The sequence below is a fragment of the Dendrobates tinctorius genome, unplaced genomic scaffold (genome assembly GCF_039654945.1).
Source record: "Dendrobates tinctorius isolate UK_male_01 unplaced genomic scaffold, ASM3965494v1 ptg000037l, whole genome shotgun sequence".
Taxonomy (NCBI): Eukaryota; Metazoa; Chordata; class Amphibia; order Anura; family Dendrobatidae; genus Dendrobates; species Dendrobates tinctorius.
The window spans coordinates 16,918,924-16,936,409 of record NW_027361705.1 but is presented as its reverse complement, the minus strand read 5'-3'; the positions used below and the strand labels follow the sequence as shown (position 1 = coordinate 16,936,409).

The window sequence follows — 17,486 nt, the reverse complement described above, 5'->3', positions numbered from 1 at the left end:
GACAGCTATATATTAAGATAAAAACATTGATGGGAGGAAGAGGAGGAGGAGGAGGAGGAGGAGGGCTTCTTGAACTGCTTATTACAGGATCAAGATGCAAATTTAATGGCAGCGAAAGGAAGTTGTGGACGATAAGCTCTGCGTCAGACATCTGCTACATACACCTGAATGCTTTTCTTTCTGCAGTATGTGCAAGTCTCTCATGGTCTTGATCTGTCTATGTATTATTACATGCAGAGCTTTTCTTGGCAAAGTGATATCATGTTTCCCCTATGGCCGGGTTGTGAAGAGCCTTATCAGAGGCTGACATACAGTATGAATAGGGTCATAAATAATAAGACAAGTTATTACAATTAATAACTACAGATATGTCCTTCCCTATATGTTGCCTTGGCTTGACATTTGCCAAGAGTAGCATGAGACCAGGTTAACACACTAAGGTCTGATTTTTGTGCTTTCAATCTTTTCCTTCCCATCTTCCAAGAACTATAACTTTTTTATTTTTAAGTTGACATAGCATTATGAGTTTTTTTGAGGGATAAATTGCAGGTTTAAAATGACACCATTCATTTTACCAAATAATGGACTGAAAACCGGGAATAAAAAATTTAATGGAGAAAAAAACACAACTCATTCACTGGCTTTTGGGCTCGGGTTTTATAGCTTCGCTCTGTAGAACAAAATGACCGGACAGCATAAGTCTCTAGGTGAGTCCAATTATTGCAATACCAAGGGGTTTTTTTTAGGTTTTAGTGATTAAAAAAATGAAAACTTTGCAAATAAAAATTGATTTGTGACCGCATTTCCTGAGCTCTGTAACTTTCCATGTTCCCATAAAGAGAACTGTGGAAGGGATATTCTTTTGCTTGTTGAATTGATGTTTTTATTGATGCCATTGCATTGTCCTTATGATGTTCTGATGGCTTTTCAGTGCATTTATGCAGTACAAATTGTGATAGGTTTTTTTTTACTTCTGCTATTTATATTTTTTTGAATAGTGCAGTGATGCAAACTTATATTTTTTAAATATTTTGTACATATTTTACTAGCTGCCTTAGGTGACTTAAATTTGCGATCTATTTGTCGCTTATGATGCACAGCAATATGGCTGTATTGTCACATAGTGATGAGAGAATTTGTTCAGGAAACGATTACCAAACGTAAATTCGGCCCGAATATGGCATATTCGGATTCATGATCGGAAACCGGAGCAAAATATTTTCAGCACTTTAGCAGTGATAATGGTGGTGTATCATGAGCGTTTGGCACGTGTTTGATGAGAGGAGGGGGTTTGCAGAGCTCAGAGGCGCCGCGCTCTTGTAGGCACAGCACAGCAGTCATTTTTTTTCCTAACTTTATGTGTGCACATTTCGGCTAGCCAATCAGGGCGCAGGAAACACACATAGTATTAAATTTACCTTCCAGTATTTTTTTTTCTTTTTCAGACATTACTGAGGTCCACAGACAAAGCCAGCAAGGAACGTGTTGTTCACTGCTTCTACTGTGATCCATGCACGAGTATAGCATTCCAATTCACATGCAGCTAGTGAAAAAATATTAAACAGCCTGCTGTATCCCACCTTGTCATTTAGTGCTGTGAATACAGTGGGGAAAAAAAGTATTTAGTCAGTCAGCAATAGTGCAAGTTCCACCACTTAAAAAGATGAGAGGCGTCTGTAATTTACATCATAGGTAGACCTCAACTATGGGAGACAAACTGAGAAAAAAAAATCCAGAAAATCACATTGTCTGTTTTTTTTTCATTTTATTTGCATATTATGGTGGAAAATAAGTATTTGGTCGGAAACAAGCAATCAAGATTTCTGGCTCTCACAGACCTGTAACTTCTTCTTTAAGAGTCTCCTCTTTCCTCCACTCATTACCTGTAGTAATGGCACCTGTTTAAACTTGTTATCAGTATAAAAAGACACCTGTGCACACCCTCAAACAGTCTGACTCCAAACTCCACTATGGTGAAGACCAAAGAGCTGTCAAAGGACACCAGAAACAAAATTGTAGCCCTGCACCAGGCTGGGAAGACTGAATCTGCAATAGCCAACCAGCTTGGAGTGAAGAAATCAACTGTGGGAGCAATAAATAGAAAATAGAAGACATACAAGACCACTGATAATCTCCCTCGATCTGGTGCTCCACGCAAAATCCCACCCCGTGGGGTCAGAATGATCACAAGAACGGTGAGCAAAAATCCCAGAACCACGCGGGGGGACCTAGTGAATGAACTGCAGAGAGCTGGGACCAATGTAACAAGGCCTACCATAAGTAACACACTACCCCACCATGGACTCAGATCCTGCAGTGCCAGACGTGTCCCACTGCTTAAGCCTGTACATGTCCGGGCCCGTCTGAAGTTTGCTAGAGAGCATTTGGATGATCCAGAGGAGTTTTGGGAGAATGTCCTATGGTCTGATGAAACCAAACTGGAACTGTTTGGTAGAAACACAACTTGTCGTGTTTGGAGGAAAAAGAATACTGAGTTGCATCCATCAAACACCATACCTACTGTAAAGCATGGTGGTGGAAACATCATGCTTTGGGGCTGTTTCTCTGCAAAGGGGCCAGGACGACTGATCCGGGTACATGAAAGAATGAATGGGGCCATGTATCGTGAGATTTTGAGTGCAAACCTCCTTCCATCAGCAAGGGCATTGAAGATGAAACGTGGCTGGGTCTTTCAACATGACAATGATCCAAAGCACACCGCCAGGGCAACGAAGGAGTGGCTTCGTAAGAAGCATTTCAAGGTCCTGGAGTGGCCTAGCCAGTCTCCAGATCTCAACCCTATAGAAAACCTTTAGAGGGAGTTGAAAGTCCGTGTTGCCAAGCGAAAAGCCAAAAACATCACTGCTCTAGAGGAGATCTGCATGGAGGAATGGGCCAACATACCAACAACAGTGTGTGGCAACCTTGTGAAGACTTACAGAAAACGTTTGACCTCTGTCATTGCCAACAAAGGATATATCACAAAGTATTGAGATGAAATTTTGTTTCTGACCAAATACTTATTTTCCACCATAATATGCAAATAAAATGAAAAAAAAAACAGACAATGTGATTTTCTGGATTTTTTTTTCTCAGTTTGTCTCCCATAGTTGAGGTCTACCTATGATGTAAATTACAGACGCCTCTCATCTTTTTAAGTGGTGGAACTTGCACTATTGCTGACTGACTAAATACTTATTTTCCCCACTGTATATAAAACTGCAGACCTAAGGCACATTAAAAAAAAGTTATAATTTTTTCTGTTCCTAAATGTGAAACAGTCTGTTGAATCCCACATTGTCATTTTTGTGGAGGTAATATGAACCTGTCTGCAGACCTAAGGAACCTTAAACAAAATGATATTTTTTCAGTTGCAAAAAGTTAGACAACCAGCCGTATCACACTTTGTCATTTGTTGGGTAGAAATTAAGCTGTAGGGGCCTGATCCAGAGGCCACAAAAAATTCTTCAGTTCCTAGTGTCATATGGTAGGGGACATCTCTCATTCAAATAGTTTGTAGCATCTAGTGTGTTATAGAGACCTGATACAAAGGCCACAAAAAAGTCTTCTGTTATTAATGTCAAACAGTAAGGGACCTGACTGTAAAATAATGTGTAGCATCTAGTGTGTTATAGAGGCCTGATCTAGAGGCCACAAAAAAGTCTTCTGTTATTAACAGCATACAGTAAGGTATCTGACTTTAAAATTGTTTGTAGCATAACTTCTTTGTCATACAGGCCTCATCCACACTCAAACAATTATTTTTTCTGTTACAGGATATAGCACACCATATTTCAACTTTGAATTTACTGTCGCTGAAATTCAGCTGTTTGCAGAGGGGGTGCAGAGTTTAAAATCTAATTTTTTATTGCTAATACTGTGCACCTACCACACTATCTGAGCAACATGACTGGGAAAAGCAAGGCCATGGTGGAAGGGGAATTAGACTTGGTGTTAAAGGTGGACGTGGGGTACGTGGTAATGTTTGTGAAAGCACTAGTGAAGCAACATCACGTCCTATGCAAAAACAACTGGTCAAGGGCGTTACATCTCACTAATTGGACACTGGGTGACTCTGATGGCTGTGAGGACAGGCACTGCTCCACAAGTGTTGGAATCCCCAAGGTTTGCAGGACAAACCTCTGCATTTAACACTTCCTCCATTGCTTCTGCCTCCTCTATGGCCTCCACTTATGCCCTCAACCTCTGCCTTCATGAGACACGCATTCCAACAATGCAGAGTGAACCCCACTCGCCAGGGCTCAAAGCAATCAGGCAGTGTTCAAATTGATATGCCTTGGAGATCGCAGTCATACAGCTGAAAAGTTGAGGACAGCTCTCTAGCTGAGTTTGATCAAAGGCTGTCTCTGCTGAACCTGCATCCAGGGAAGGTTGTGTCTGATAATGGTGCAAACCTGGTGGTGGCCCTATGGCGAGGGAAGCTCACACATGTGCCTTTCATGGCTCAACCTGTTGGTACAGCAATTTCTCAGCCACTATCCTTGCCTGGGTGAGCTGCTCCAGAAAGCACGTAAGCTGTGTGCTCATTTCCGCCGTTCGCACCCTTCTGGTCATCGGCTTGCATCGATACAGAGGTCTTTATCCATGCCAGTTAACAGGTTGATATGTGATGTGCCGTCATGGTGGAATTCTGTGGTGAAATTGATGCCACTTCTGTGGTATCTGCCAATAATTTTTGGAAATGTGAACACTCCTGGTTGGGTGTTATGTCCTGGATTGGGTGTAGTGGAAAAACTGTCGGTCCCTAGTATACTATTTTTACTGTGGTGAAATTGATGCCACTTCTGTGGTATAAGGCACTCATTTCTTTAAATGTGAACACTCCTTATTGGGTGTCTATCTGCTGCATTGGGTGTAGAGGAAGACCTGTCAGTCCCTATTATACTATTTTTACTGTGGTGAAATTGATGCCACTTTTGTGGTGTATGCAAATAATTTTTGGAAATGTGAACACTCCTGGTTGGGGCTCCTTCATGCATGCTGTCTGTAGCAGTAGGTCTCTGAGACTGTCAGGCCTCCACTGCCTTGGACTCAACTACCCGTGTTACTGTACTTACATTTTTCTGACAATGGTAGTCTACATTACTGATATTTGTGCCACCTGAGTGTGGCTCGGCATGAAAGCAGGTAGATGTGTTGCATGCAGTATCAGGGCTCCCAGCAAAGGGGGCCTACACCGATCCCTCACCCACCTCGTCTTACTGTGACGTTCAATTGAAAGCTGTAAATGCTGTCCCAGACCCCAATATCTCATGCCTGGCTGATTGCTGCAATGCCATTCTAAAATCTGTACTGGGGGTGAATTGAGGCCACTTTCCTGGTGTCTGTCCCTCATTTGATGTGTTTTGGCAGCATTTGCAGCCGTTATAAGGTTTTGTGCATGCGTTTGTTTTTGCCTCCCATTGAGGTGAATGGTTTTCAGTAATGTTCGGTGAATATTGGACGAATTGAAATATTCACTCATCTGTATTGTCAAATTACTGGTCTCTTCAGAATGCTGCTATGGCAATACATCAGCACATTGTGATTGCGTTGCATGGATGGCTGATGAGCGCCAAACTCATGGCTGCCATCTTTGAGGCCTTTTAAATGCCACATTTGACACATACGTTTAAGAGGTTAACCCCGACACGACCTATGACGTATAGGTACATACCTCCCTTTGATGTGGAAATAGACGCTGAGCTCTCATCTTTCCTGGCACATGACAACTAATTTGATGAACTGTTTTGTGCCCCTAACAGCCGCTGGTGGAATCACGATCCACCTGCGGCTGTTAACATGTTAAATGTTGCTGTCAATCTTTGATAGCGGCATTTCACTAGCGCTTACCGGAAGTGCATTACCAACCCTGGACATAAGCACCCATGTTACAGGATCGCAGTGTGCTGATGGGTTGGCAAGACAATCAGGGGTCTGCAGAAGACCCCTGTGTTTGTCATTGCAGATCTCCTATGGATGCTAGGCCATGGTTAAAGCCCTGCTACATGTAGCACAAGCAATCGGATGATCGCAGCTGCAAGTCTCCTAAGAAGTAAAATGTAAAAAAAAAGTTTTAAAAAATATTTAAAAAATGTTAAAATATAAAAGCTCAAGTTACCACACTTTTGCCTCATTCAAAACAATTCTATTAATAATAATAATGATAATGGCAGGTCAGTTTTAGCTTCAAGAGAACATAGTAAAAAAAAACATAATTGTGAAATTGCAGGGTTTTTTTGAAAATTCACTGCATTTATAATTCTTTCCCTTTTTCCAGTACGCAATATGATAAAATGAATAATGTAATTCTAAAGTACAACTCGTCCTGCAAAACTAGCCCTCATTTATGGCTATATTGACAGAAAAATAAAACAGTTATAGCTCTGGGAAAATAGGGAGCACAACACACAAAAATGCAAAAACGGATCATCCCAAGGTTGTGAAAGGGCTGATGGTGTTTAGCTGTGATCGTATCAGTTACTCCCAAGTTTTGGCTATGTAATTCAAAAGGACATCTGCGCTGCACACGGCTCAGCTCCTCAGCCTCCTCCATATGCTCCATGTAATAAAAGCATATAGCCACTGCATATATAAAGTGACTGTCGCTAACGGGTTACGAACAAATGATTTTGCTATACTCTGTTAGAAGATATTTGTGATATATGTGGCCACCCGGCGGTTACAATGTGAGTTGCAGCTGGTCAAGGAAATTGCTTATCACTAGATACGGTAAGTTCACTTGCATTGTTGGAAATTGCAATCCTTAGCCAAATTCACAGAAGGTGAGAGTGGACACAGAAGGGTAGTTGAGGACACATTTGTAGCTTCCAATATTCATTTTAAAGGCATGTGGGTGTGACTTTTATCTAATGTATATAAATGCTTATGTACTTTACTTACTTGTGCGGAGATGTGGCTTAAATTGAAGAGATCGTTAATCAGACTTTGATATTAATTCTGCCAGGCTTTGGACATGCCATGAGCAGTGCGGTACTGCCAGCACTCCTTCTGCACCGAGAAACTGTACTGAAGACTTATATCATTAATTCCACATCTTTAACTGGATTACTGGAATATTTGTGCAACTCTCAAGTCTTGTGACTCTATAATATTGTAATGGTTACCACGCAAATGTGCTCAACTGCTGTGTAAAAAAAAACAAGTAAGCATTATTTTAATTAGAAAAAAGTATTTACGGGTTGCAAGCTTAATAATTTGGCTTCAGTGAAGCAAAGCAAAATCTGACAACAGCTGCTTTACATGCCATAACAGATGGCTCCATTCTTGTGCTAAGTAATGCAAAGTGTAACTGAAATGCACAGGAAAAGGACAGGAGCAAAGAATATCAGCGCAATCTTCCCTCACTAATACAATAAGCCATACTGCTCGCCATTGTTGGTGGATCCAACCATTGTTGCACGGTTGGACATAGACTCGCAGCTGTGGAGGGGCATTGACAGTGGTCGCCGTCCATCACTTTCCTCCTAAAATAAAAACGAACACATGGGCCATGCACATACACTGAACAACTCGGTAAGACAGTGTTCACACCACCAAGAGACTGGAACACAGAGAACCACAGTACAACAAACGTGAAAAAATACTCTGCTGGAAAAATATTCCAACAATGAAGAGCAAGTGCTAGTAAACAGATGATAACAAAACAGGCTATTTAGTTGATACGTTTTTTGTGAAAAATGTACGCTAAGCCACTCCACCAATGCCAAGGTATACCCCTCAGAGCAGTCCTATCCAATGTATTTAAAGCCTGACCATGTGAACAGTACCTATATGAGCAGGATTCCGAGAGGTAATGTCTGATGTGGGCATGCTGCGTGAGACTACTTTATATGTGCATGGCCCACATGGGAGGGGTGGAGACCTCCCAAAGACTTGCAAAGGCAAGAAACCAATGGAATAAAACCGAACGCATGGGCCATGCACATACAGTGAACAAGTCAGTAAGACAGTGTTCACACCACCAAGAGACTGGAACACAGAGAAGCAGTGCAACAAACGTTTTATTCCATTGGTTTCTTGCTTTTGCAAGTCTTTGGGAGGTTTCCACCCCTCCCGTGTGGGCCATGCACATATAAAGCCGTCTCACACAGCATGGTCAGGTGTAAATACATTGGATAGGACTGCTCTGGTTACTCCAGTCATTGGGAACACACCACTTTGAACATGTGCTTAATTCATTGAGATGCAAAATGCATCTTAACCCTTGAGGAAGCCACTTTGCTAGTGGCGATAAGTGGGGAGTTTTTAGACACTGTTCTTATTTACCAAACATTTCACAATCACCATCATTAACTCTTTGAGACTCTTTGAGGTTATGTACTTGCAGAATTGTTTTGAGAGTATTTACTCACTCATATCTAAACCATCTTTCATCTATATTGCCCACTATGATGGTGGCGCCTTTTTGCATTTTTTTACTTTTATTTTTTACTTTTTCCATATCACATTCATTTTCTTTATAAAAGGCAATCACATATATTTTACTGTTGTACTGATTCATTCTGGATTCTCAGTTCTCGCATATTTTATATCCTGCACTTTATACCTTATGGCCATATATTACTGTTTGGTATAATCTTATGGAATTACAGTATTACTTTGCATATACTTATTATATGATTATTGCTATTTTCAACATTTCTTCTACATAGATATTACTAGAATTTAAGCACTATATTGTAATGCAGAGCAGGAGGTGAGTGTTCCCTTAATCCAGGGGGCCCTGGTTGGGACTATGGTACTAGTCAATTGCAACTTTTTACATTTTTTAAGTGTTTTTTTTTGTCTTGAAATGTTTAATAAATATTACCCTTTTATTGGTGAGCCTTGCTGATTTTTCTTGATATTGCATATCTCATTAAAGGGATTATCTGGGACTGTAACATTGATGACCATTCCTCAGGATAGATCATCACAATGTCTGATTGATGCAGTTGCGAAACCCAGCACCCCCACCTATCAGCTGTCCCCAGAACTGCTCAGTTCTGATTGTATAATGGTTGCGAATGACTAATGCACATCTGCCCCTTTTCAAATCAACAGGGGTTGGAGGTGCAGTACCCTGCAGTGGTTACTATTTCATCAATGGAGCTGAGCTGTGCAGCTCTGCAGATGAGCAGTTCCGCAGCATAACAGCTGTATGTTGGGGTGCCGGGTGTTGCAACCCCACGATTCACATATCGATGACCTATCATAACGAAAGGCAATCAATATTAAAGTCCCGGACAAAACCATTAAGAGTTGTATTCTCCTTGATGAATCAGGCATCAGACTTCACCACGTCTGCTCCTCAAGGCTGGAGTGAACAGCAGTCTTGATGAATCGGTACCAAAATGGACAACTCCTTTAAATATTCTACAAATTCATTGAGCTACAAGAATCCCTTTAATGCTCCCAACTTTTTAAAATAATTTGAATGAATTTATTTTCCTGAGTTCATCCCATACTTTTGTGAACATCATCTTTATCTCTGCTTACTTTAATTTAGGTTTCATAGATGTTAATGTACAGATGATGTGCCAAGAGACATTGCTTCTACTTTATTGCTGTCTCAGAACTAAACCTGCTTGATAAACGCTGGGAACCATAAGCATTTGTTAAACTCCAGTGGTGCTGGTGTCATTAGGATGGCAAAGTGCATCGTACAGCAGATTAAATCACTGTTTAAATAATAGATTATATGCTTTTCTTGTATGGCTAATTTAGGCTAATTATGAGGCTAGATTTGTCTGAAAGCACACATATTGTGGTCTTCTGGTCATAATTTAGAAAAGCTGAATTTACATCTCTATTCTATGGTACTATTCTATGGTGAAAAACTGCTCCAGCTATATTTAATATTCACCTGTATCTTCTCTAGAGTTGAGCGATACCGTCCGATACTTCAAAGTATCGGATCGGAATGGATCGGCCGATCTTAAAAAAAAGTATCGGTATCGCCGATTCCGATACCGGAAGTCCCATTCAAGTCTATGGGACTTCCGGTATCGGAATAAGAAAAATCCTGTTTTTCCCTTGTACAGCCTCTCTGGGGTCTGTACGGGCCTTTCGGGGGGCTGTGCCGGCCTGCCAGGGGGGCTGTGCAGGCTCCGGTGGGCTGTGCCGGCCTGCCGGGGGGCTGTGCCGGCCTGCCGGGGGGCTGTGCAGGCTCCGGGGGGCTGTGCCGGCCTGCCGGGGGGCTGTGCAGGCTTCGGGGGTCTGTGCAGGCATCGTCCGATGGGACTACAAGTCCCATCGGGTGATGCCTGCTACCATGACAGTGATTGACACATTAGCCAATGATGGGACAGTAGTAGTCCCATCATCCGGCTAATGTGTTGAATGTAAAAAAAAAAAAAAAAATTACATGCTACATACATACAACATGCATACTACATACATGCTACATTCATACTACATACTACATACATGCTACATTCATACTACATATATACTACATGCAACATACATACTACATATATACTACATGCAACATACATACTACATGTATACTACATGCATGCAACATGCATACTACATATATACTACATGCAACATACATACTACATATATACTACATGCAACATACATACTACATGTATACTACATGCATGCAACATGCATACTACATATATACTACATGCATGCAACATGCATACTACATATATACTACATGCAACATACATACTACATATATACTACATGCATGCAACATGCATACTACATATATACTACATACATGCTACATACATACTACATATATACTACATGCAACATACATACTACATATATACTACATGCAACATACATACTACATATATACTACATGCATGCAACATGCATACTACATATATACTACATACATGCTACATACATACTACATATATACTACATGCAACATACATACTACATATATACTACATGCAACATACATACTACATATATACTACATGCATGCAACATGCATACTACATATATACTACATGCTACATACATACTACATATATGCTACATACATACTACATATATACTACATGCATGCTACATACATACTACATACATACTACATATATGCTACATACATACTACATATATACTACATGCATGCTACATACATACTGCATGCTACATACATACTACATGCTACATACATACTACATATATGCTACATACATACTACATATATACTACATGCATGCTACATACATACTGCATGCTACATACATACTACATGCTACATACATACCACATATATACTACATACATATTACATGCATGCTACATGCTACATACATACTACATACATACTACATACATACTACATGCTACATACATACTACATATATACTACATGCATGCTACATACATACTACATGCTACATACATACTACATATATACTACATGCATGCTACATACATACTGCATGCTACATGCATGCTACATACATACTACATACATACTACATGCTACATACATACCACATATATACTACATACATACTACATACAATACATTCATACAATACATACATAGACATACAGTACATATAACATAGAGTAACATACTTACCAATACTTGTCACATTGTTCCCCGAAGCCATTGTCTTTTACGGAATAAATATTAACATAACAAACCACAAAAATACTCACCCACGATCCGAAGCAGTCCACGAGTGTGTCCCACGACGATCTTGGGTAGAGAACTGCAGCATCAGCTGTTGCTGCCGTTCTCTACGGGCTGCAGGAATCCAATGACGGAAGGTAGGTATCCTTCCGCACTGTATTCCTCCGCCACTTAAAAAATAAAAAAAGTCCCTAGTCTCACTATGCCATTGCTGCGTGGGAATTTCCAACTTTGAACTTCCGATTCCGATGCCGACTTCCGATATTGAAAAAATATCGGAAGTCGGTATCGGAATTCCGATACAGCAAGTATCGGCCGATACCCGATACTTGCGGTATCGGAATGCTCAACACTACTTCTGACTTAACATAAATGAAACACTCATTTTCAAAAATTTTGGTTGCGCGTTTTCTCCATGGAGGGGTTTTTAAGAAATTGTATCATTTTTGCTCAGTTGTACCAGTAACTTCCACCATATTTGGCCATTTAGTACCTAAAAATGATGCCATTATATCCCATATAATACCACCAAATATTCCCTAAATAATCATTAATATCCAAATCATCTTCCTCTTAAGAGCTCACATATTACTGCCATAGAAATCATGACTCAGTTCATCATATAATCTGCAGTCAAGAGTTTGTGGTCTGCATCGAAAGCATTGTTCATGGTCGCTTGACTTCTCTAAAGAGGGCCACCACCAGCAGGCCCTCACCCTTTAACCCCAATGCAGGGATCTATACGTAACAGAGACCCCTAGCTTGGTGACACGGAATTAGCTGCCATTCGGTGGTGCAAGCTGGCAAGTAGAGTAATCTGGTATCTGTGTTAGAACCAGGAGGATTGTACAGGCACAAAATCAAAAGGCAAAAGAGTAGTCAAAAAATGAGCCCCAATGAAAATCAGGAATGTGTACAGGGATTCAAAGCAGGATACTGAGAAGTTCTCTAGGATCAAGTCAAAGTATAACTGACAGTGGACTGCAGGCTTTCAGCCCCAACCAGGCCACATGGAAGGAAGCAAACACTGAAAAGTTAACTCCTGATCTTCCAGTATAAACATAACTACATGTACCAGAGGACACAGAACTAGAGTTGTCACCTCACATCGCCCGCAACAAGAGTGTAACACCCCCTGACAAAAGAAGCAGAAAAAGGAAGGACGGGTACCAACATAGATGTCCCATGGACCATATACAGATCATGAAATATGGATTGATGAAGCACAGATACAAATGCTCTTTGTGAGATTGTTACTCCTATTAAAGGTATGGCGAGACGGTGTGGAGCGCCCCACAGGGCCTTAGGTTACTCGGTACCAGGCCGGTCAGGCTCTCAAAAGAGGATGTCGTGGTAGTGACCCGGTCCGTGGCCCCGGGCATCCAGTAATTAAATAGAGGATAGTTACGTGGTGTTTAATTGTGACGCTCCCCGTGGTGTTCGGCAATGGGTGGCTGACGCTGCGGTTTTGGTCCTCTGAGGCTGATGGTGACGCAGCAAAGATGGTTCAGCTCCCCACGGGTAGAGCGCCCCCCAGGGCAAATATATTTGATTGTTCAGATGGTGGTGAACGTTAGGGTGCAGAGAATAAGTGAAGGACACAGAGAGGTGCAGTTTTCTTTACCTTTTACTTGAAAGTAGTTGCAATGTGGGGTACGAGAGATTGAGTCCGGCTGGCCTGGAGGCATTCAGGGGATCCACCCTGCCAGGTGGGGTTGGGGACCTTCCTTCTGTGCTCTGTTTTCGGGTTCCTGCTGCTTGTAGCTAAGCTGCGGCCCTCTCCTGCGTGATAATCTCTAACCTGCATGACTGAGAGCATGAACCTATATCACGGGTACTGTCCTTTTCACTGTCAGCTCCGGGCTCTTGGTCTGCTGCTTTGCCTTCAGGTATTCAATGTGTCCAAGGAACTTGCAGTCCCCTGTACTCCAGATTCGGCTGTTAGGGCGTACAGCTCCTGCCCAGCCAAGGACCAAGGACTCTGGCATCCCTTTTTATATCAGCGCTTTTCTCTGGGGTCAGCTATATGCAATTTTTGTTCCCCCAGAGCCTCTTGTCTCTGCTCTTGTCCCTTTCCTCTTCACAGACCAACTTCAACTGTGTCTAACTGTCTTGTCATGAGCTTCAGCTGCTTCCATTTCCATGACAACTCCCTTGTTTACTCTCTCAGCTGACTTCTTACTGACTCACCTACCCCACCTGCTGGCCAGAATTTATAAGGAAGCTCCCCTTTCTGACCTGCAGCAGGAATTGTCATGTAACCTGTGTTATCTGGCATAGGGACCCCCCTCCTGCCTCCAGGCATGACATCACCCCTTAGAGGGAGGCAATGTCACTATGGCAACCAGACTCTGGGGTGCCACCGGTGCGGTTGACTGCATTAAGCCAGACCCCACCTATTGTGATGCCCAATTGCCACATGATGGTCTTTCATAATCATGTGACCATTTGTCCGGCCGGTTGGGTGGATCTTCGGCTGTGCTGAATGGTATGGCCATACCCAAACTCTAACATCAGAATAGTGGAGCTTCCACTTACAGTGGTCTATGATCCAACACATCACAGGGTCAGCTTTAGAAACCTTCATTTATCTCCTGTTATCATCCACAATTACCCTGAAGCTGCCGCAGCAGTGGTTTATGCCTGCTACCATGAGTAATACCTAGGCAAATTGCGTCTAGCAGAATGGGAGGCACCTTCTGGTTATTGGTTTCTCCTTTGGCAACAATATCCCATAATAGAGTGCTGAGTTATTTGTCTTACTTTGAAGAGAATAGAGAGAGTCACGCACATTTAACCTCCACCTGGAGGTGGTTGGTTCCACGTCATAGGTCCATACCAGCTGTAGAAGTCACATTCTTGGCATTGATGTAGGTACTAGATATGGAATATGACAGATGTCTTTGATTGAAATACCCCTGTAAGCACTCATTTAAGTCAGACTTATCATTATCCTTAAAGAATATCATAATAAATACTAAGTTAACATTATCCCTTTAAAACTGTGACTACTTCATAATGGATTTTTGTACTATAATGACTGTGCACAGACAAATATACCTTCATATTTCTGGAACTCTTGAAACATGTTATCTATAAATGTAATCACTGTTTTATAAGCTGAAGTCCACTTCATTGCTTTATGGGCAATCAAATCAGATTCCATAAATTGCCTGGCAGTTCCTTGTTAAAATAGCCTGGTCCCACATATAATCAACAGAATTTATACTATTCACTATAGTATCTGTCACTCATCATGTCTTTATTTGTTCTCGCTGTGTTAGTGTAGTACATTTGCCTGCAGGTTTGTATCATTTTATAATTTTATATGTAAAATTAGAGTGATGATTATCAGATCTTTCCTCGATTAGAGATGTGAAAATGTTTCAGGATGCTATGTCAACAATGATGAGAATCATATCCATTTGACAGTATAAAATAACACATTAAAAAAATTTGCATAGATGATTAATTATCTATATTCTCATTATATTACATCTGGTTCCCACTTACAATTACACTGTTCTATAGCCAAATTGGTTCAGAGACAAAAACGGATGAACTCAAATATTTTTGTGGTGCTAAAAACAAATATGATGCTTAAATTTGCTGATTGGCTCTAATTTTCAAAATCCAGAGAGGAGGTTGCAATTATTTATGACTCCTTTAACGTCGTCTTAAAGAAAAATTGTATCTTTATTATTTCATCATCATTATTGCATTGTTAGTAGCTAGTCTATTACATCATCTATTTATTCAGCATTCTATCATCCTGGTGTAACCAATGAAAAAAAGCCAACTAGGCTCTTATGAAGTAATCCCAATTACAGTTGCATCACCTACTTTTATAAATGCTCTCTGGTATACAGTTCTAGAATTCTTAGCTTAGTTTCTTAGCACATTGACATCATTCTATATGTTTTTTTTCAGCTATGCCTTGCTCTTGCATTAACAAAGTCACTTTTGTGTCACAAAGGTGAAACTTGACTACCATGTCAAGGAAAGCCTACAACCTGTATTTGTTCTGCAGAATAGGAAATCAAGACAAAAGTTGGTCTCCACACATATGCTGCAAATAGGTGTGCATCCTAACTTACCCAGTGGTTGCAAGGGAAGAGGCAATCTGTGCTTTTTGTAGTCCCTATGATTTTGACACAGACCACTGATCACAATAGCAATTGCTGTTTCTGCGTGGAGTCCCCCATTAGGAAAGGAGGTTCAAGGAAGAAAAAGTTGACATTACGGAATCCAAACATTCCATCTGCAATATGCCCACTACCAGGTACAGAAGAACTGCCGGTTCCAAAAGCACCAGAAACATTTTCAGTCAGAGTCAAGTGAGGAAGAAGAGGGCACTTAGTGTAATGAAGCATCTTCCAGTCATGATCCAGACTCTATGTCAGCAGCCTCTGCTGAACAACACTTTATAACACAAAGCTGAACAATCTTGTTAGGGATTTGGATCTGCCCAAGGGTAAAGCTAAGCTCTTAGGTTCCAGGCTACAGTGGAGAAATCTCCTAACGGGTGATGTTCAGATTTCTTTGTTCCGCCATGGTGATATAATCTAGTCCAAGCCTTCTTCATGGAAGGTGATTTTGTGGTATGAAACAGCATTAACAGTTCAAAGGAAGATGTGAAGATAAGTCATAATGCAGAGGAATGGAGACTCTTCATCAATTAGTCCAAAACAAGCCTAACAGCCATATTTCTGCATAATGGCGACAGGCTACCTTCAATTCCAATTGGTTGTGTTGTTCACATGAAAGAAGCCTATGACAACATGAAATAGCTGTTGAGGTGCCAGAACTATGACCAATGTTTGTGGCCAATCTGTGGTAGCTTATAGGTGGTTGTCCTCTTACTTGGTTTCCAGGGAGGATACACATGTTAACTAAAATGTTATAAAAAAAACTAATGACTCATGGAAGAAAGGGAGCAAAAAATGAAAATACAAAAATAAATATTGAATGTGGAGGCAAGTGGCTAAACTGATCGATGATGTGCCTGATGCCCACAGGTCATGTCCACACATACAGTGTTTGGTCAGTATTTTACATTAGCATTTATAAGCCAAAACTAGGAGCAGGTAAAAAAACAGAAGTGGTGATGTGTTTCCATTATGCTCTTCCTCTGATTGTTCCTCTCCAAGTTTTGGCTTACAAATGCTGATGTAAAATACCAACCAGATACTGGACGTGTGAACGTCATCTTAGTGAGATGGGATAGTGTTTTCTGATAATTATTACATATATGATTGTGAGACAGGGTCACACTTGAAACTGCAATGCAAGAAACTTGCGCGAGTCTCTCGCTGCAATACCCAGCACTGCCATCGGCACGTGGGACCGAAATGCTCAGGTGCATGAAATACATGCAGCCGCACACTTCGGTCCTGAGTGCCGGCGGCAGTGCCGGTTATTGAGGCGAGAGACTCGCGTGAATTTCTCGCATTGCAGTTGCAAGTGTGACCCTGGCCTAAGCCAAATTGTTTCCAGGATATTTTTAGGTCTTCATGACCAGACACTGCAAATGGTTTCATTATCTGCTAGTTTAATGGAGGACGACAACATTTTCTTAGTTTTATTGCCATTTTTTGGGAAGCAAAGTCTGTGCCTAAATTATCACTATTAGGGCTCATGCTCACTTGCCGCTACATGTATTTCTATGCTGCCACACGCTCCGGTCCGGCGGCAGTGCCAGGTTTTCATGCGAGAGACTCGCACAATAACTGTGCGAGTCTCTCGCAAGTGAGTATGAGCCCTTAGGTCACGTGCACACGTTCAGTATTTTACCTCAGTATTTGTAAGCTGAAACCAGAAGTTAGTGAGAAATGCAGAAGTAGTGACGAGTTTTTATTGT

At 41.2% G+C, this 17,486-nt stretch overlaps 1 protein-coding gene across 4 annotated transcripts in view; it reads left to right on the top strand.

The window, feature by feature from the left end:
* Nucleotides 1-17,486, top strand: part of LUZP2 (leucine zipper protein 2) — a 1,424,041-nt gene that overhangs the window by 68,522 nt on the left and 1,338,033 nt on the right. The gene's annotated exons all lie outside the window — the stretch shown is intronic.